The sequence below is a fragment of the Littorina saxatilis genome, unplaced genomic scaffold (assembly GCF_037325665.1).
Source record: "Littorina saxatilis isolate snail1 unplaced genomic scaffold, US_GU_Lsax_2.0 scaffold_2390, whole genome shotgun sequence".
Lineage (NCBI taxonomy): Eukaryota > Metazoa > Mollusca > Gastropoda > Littorinimorpha > Littorinidae > Littorina > Littorina saxatilis.
Window position 1 is genome coordinate 10,001 of NW_027126394.1, and position 5,000 is coordinate 15,000.

Here is a 5,000-nt window from a genome sequence, read left to right on the forward strand (position 1 = left end):
GATTAAACAGTGCAGTTAGGCTGTCACAAATCACTTCGCAGCTCTCAATTAAAATTCTGTTGTGGATTTCGTCTGGACCGACTGCTTTTGTTTTGTCTAGTTTGTTAATCGTATTTATAACTTCTTCGACTGAAAGTGTGAGAGTGTTTATTCTGCAAGGAAGCCTTGGTACTTCAGGAATGTCTGACATATCGTCTTCGACAATGGACTGTTGGATAAAGAAGTCGTTGAACAAGTTTGCTTTTTCTAGGTTAGTATAGTAGGTTGTTCCGTTTGACGTCAAAGGAGGAATTTCATTGGGGTTTGATCCTTTCTTTGATAAGAATGATTTAACTAGTTTCCACCAATTTTTAGTACCAAAGTTATCTCCACTGGATACTTTTTTGTCTAATTCTTTTATATATTCTAATTTCCGATTTCGAATTGCGTCAGTATAATTATTGCGAGTCATACGAAAGTGTTCCCAGGCCTCAGGTGTGTTTAGTCGCACTGCTGTATCGTGAACTGATCTTTTTTTGTCGCGTAGTTTTATAATTTCCTCTGTCATCCATGGTGCGTCTTGATCGCGAACAGTTATTGTCTTTACTGGCATGCATAGTCTTGCGACACTTAACAGCTTTTCGGAAAATGACCTGGCTGCTTCGTTGACAGTGTGTAGCGTTGCAATGCTCATCCAGTCGATTTTCCTCAGTTCGGTAAGGAATTTTTCTTTGTTTAATTTGGAATAGTTAAATATTGTTCTTTTAGATGCAGGAGTTTTATGTATGTGTTTCTTAATTGTCGCACATGGCACAGAATGGTCGCTGCAAATAGGGGGTAGAACGTTAATGCTTTGCACGATGTCTACACTCGAGGTAAGAATAAGGTCAATGCATGACGATGTTGTTTCTGTAACGCGGGTCGGAAGTGTAACTAGTTGTTGTAGACTGTTTAGAGTGATAATATCAAGAAGATGCTGCGACGGGTTGTTTGTAAAATCTGAATTGAAATCACCAAGAATAATAAACATATGCTCTGAAGCGGCGACATTTTTAATCGACTGATCGATGAGTTTCCAGTATTCTACATTAGAGTTAGGCGGCCTATAAAATGTACCTATTAACAACGTATCCTGGTTTAATCTAGTTTCAACCCATACGGCCTCAAGCTGGGGGATCAGAAGGTCATGCCTTGGTTTGCACACAAGAGTGTTTTTCACGTATACTGCTACCCCGCCGTGGGGGTCGTTAGGTCTGTCTTTACGAATTGGGGGGTGATAACCTTCAAGATGAATGTCGTCGTTAGACGTGGTCTCCGAAAGCCATGTCTCTGAGATCGTTATAATATCGTGGGTACTAGTCTCTGTTTCTATTATATCTAATTTGTTTCTGATACTTCTAGCATTTATGTGTATAACAGATAGCTCGCTAGGTTTCTTAGTTCGTGACGGTCCAGGGTTCGGGTGAATGTCGCCAGCAAGGCAGATCAGATAGCTGGCAAGGTTAATAAGTATTATATAGAAGAAGGATACGCTAACTGGTGCAATGTGGGTAAGTTGATTACGTGGTTTAATAGATTCGGCTTGTTGTGTCACATTCTTGGATGGGGCTGTCTTTCGACCGAGTAGATGCGATTTAAAGAATGTTTGGTTAGATAAACAATGGAGTAACAACGCAAGAGGACAGCCTTCTTTGCCCATAAAAAGCAATGCGAGAAAAGAGTAAATATTTGAAATATTCAGAAAGTTTAATTTTTTATTGGACAGGCCGACCGCTATTGAGTGATAACCCCCGATTCTGGCCCTGTAACAAGCTAGTGATACAAACATTATGTCACAGTTTCGCTAAGGAACACAAAAGGAGACGGGGCCAGAAGCGGTGGCGATCGTTCACACTGGTCTCTCGGAGGAAGCACACTCTTGGACGGAGAAAAAAATGTCTCCATCAGGAAAGGAGAAAGAGGACAGTTGGGTGAACAGAGCAGAAATATCGAAGTTCTAAGTAGGAATGACATTTTTAGAATTACGTTCAGTGTATAAATTGGAACAGAGCGATATGTCAAAGTGAAAAAGCAACTTTAAAAGAAAAACTAGAAAAGAAAGTAAATATAAACAATATGGAAAACTCGCAAAGAACCAACAGAAAGGAGAACAGCAACAATGAAGTACGATCACAAACAAAGGTGTTCATGAAAGTCAAGGGTAGAGTTGAATTTGAGCAGCAATGCGAATACAATCAAATCAGACGAACTAGGTATCTTGGTGGGCATTTACAGTGGTGTTTGTACATATATATATATATATATAAATATAAGATATATTGTATCACATAGAAGCGTTAGATAGGTGTACTCATGGATACAAAAAGATACAAATAAGAATACAACCATAACAACAACTATGCCTATGCACTCACCCACACAGTAAGTCAATCGAAGGAAAATAGTCTAAGTCAATCGTAGGATAAATGTACTTGTGGGTACAGAAAGTATACATACAATAATGTCAACCACGACAACAGCCATGCGCGTACACTCACGCACGCACACGCACGCACACAGACACACACACACACACGCACACACACACACACACACACACACACACACACACACGCGCGCACACACGGTCACAGTGGTTGTCATGTGGCTGTCATGTCTCGATGACTGACTCAATGAATTGGTGGAGTGCCATGAGATCTTAGCGAGCATACAGTCTGACTTCGCGCATGTCCTTGCACAGCAACAAAACCTAAATATATTACCTTACGTGTTTACGAGCAAAATCATTATCATTGCTATTGACACTGAATACGAAGACACTAAACAATAGGAATATTGTGTAAATTGTCAATTTGTTCTGCAACAAATGAGCAAAATATTTTCCTCAGCAAAATAGCTAGCAGAGGTTTCAGATGTATTTAAACCATAACTGTAATTTTCGCTTTGTTTAGAAATTAACCGATAACTGAACAATTTAAAAAAAGGATGCACACAAAAACAATCACCGACCCAAAACAAATGTTGGTCAAGTTCTGCAAAGGAATGCAGCAAAAATGCAGCAACTTTCTGTTCTTTCTGAAACTGACGGCTAGCGAAACCATCCATTGTATGAGCAAAGCAACTAGCAGTGAAGGCTTCAGATGGAATAATAACATTAATTCAATGTAAATTTCCACTTTGTAATTTAACCATTTCCTTCACTTCAAGAGCTAAAAACGAACCACCCAATTACACAATGGAATTATGTAAAGGAATGTAGTCTGAACACAAAAGAAAGAAACGATTCTCGTCTTTCTCAAACAAATGGGAAAACAATTTCGAGCACAAAAGTCATACACTTTCAGTAGTTTTCAGACGTAATCATACGATAACTGCAATTCCCGCCCACAACTACCAGACTAAGAGAAATTCCCCTCCACCCCCCCCCCCCATTTTTTTTATATTTGTTAACCTATATCCAAAGAAAACTACGCACAGACCTGTTAAGGAGAGCAGCCAACAGAAATGCAGACCATTGTGTTTTTTGTTTGTTTTTGTTTTGTTTTTTTCTTCCAAAAAACGAATATCGAAACAGTGTCAGTTTCAGGCGTAATCATATCATCATTGTAATTTCCGCTTTGCAATTGATCTCACTCTCCCACCCGCAGCTAAAAAATCAAATCACCCCACCCCCAAAACACAACAAAAAAAAAGCCCTGCGTACGAGGTGTCTGGGAGCACCACCGCGCGGAGGGGTTTTGCGGACATCGCAGCAAAAAGAAAGAGGGACATTTTTCTCGGGCTCGCGAGAAAGATGCTAGACAGAAAAAAAAGGGCAAAAAAAAAAAAAAAGTTAAAAAATTAGGCGTAATCATACCATAACTGTCATTTCCGCTTTTCCGTTGACCCGCACCCTACCCCTTTATTTTTTTATTAATTTTTTTTTAAACAGTCACACACTCCTGTAAACGAAATGTTGGTTAACTACCAGAGAAGGTTCCATGCGTAATCATACCATAATTGTTAATAATTATGTCCGCTTTGCAATTGACCCGCACCCTACTCTTTTTTTTCTTCTTTTTTTTAACAGTCACAGCCTCATGTAAAGGAATGCAGAACGAAAAAAAAAGCCTTCGAAAATAAAAAAAATAAAATTTTAAAAAACGTTAGCCGCACGTGCAGGGCTGTAGGGTGGTGTGATAGGGACAGAGGACTGTGGGTGGCGGTCGTAGCAGTCCTCCGCGGCGCCGCTCTGTCTGCTCGGCTCTTCCACCTGTTCAACGCTGCCCCGCCGCTAAGGTCCCGTTGTCTCGCACTTTTTTTTTGTGGGCGGTGTTTGGTTAAAAAAATTGAAAAACAAACAAAAACTGTACTCAACAATACAAGGAGTCCCTTTGTGTTCGTTTGTTTGTTTGTTTCTTTCTTAGTCCTGAAGAAGCTTCCATAAGCGAAAAAAAGATTTAGTATTGTATTGTGCTGTCCTTGTATTGGTGAGTACATGTACAGAACTCTTTTTTTTTTTAACTTTGTTTATCTCACTTTGTTGTTTAGATTAAGGACAGAACACACACAACTTAATCAAATGTTTGCCTACGGAGGCTTCTTCCGGACTAACACACAGATAAACACAGAGGGAAACCAAAAGCCAAAGCAGAACGGAACGAAAAAAAAGCTACGAACAGAATATGGAGGGAAACAGAAAGGGAAAGAAAGGTGTTTGGTGAAATAAGTAAGTTTGAATATCTTCGGTCACCATGAATTACGCTTCGGTAACCATGAATTACGCTTCGGTAACCATGGAATACGCAGCGTATTCACTTCCTCAGCTAACCTGGGATAAAGGAAGGTATCCCCGTTTGGGTTGAAACTGAATGGCTATAACTTGGACACAGTCAGAGAGGCTCAACCAGTGGCTACACAGTCAGAGAGGCTCAACCAGTGGCTACACAGTCAGAGAGGCTCAACCAGTGGCTACACAGTCAGAGAGGCTCAACCAGTGGCTACAAAGAATCTACTCTTCAAATCAGACACACAAGTCGTCT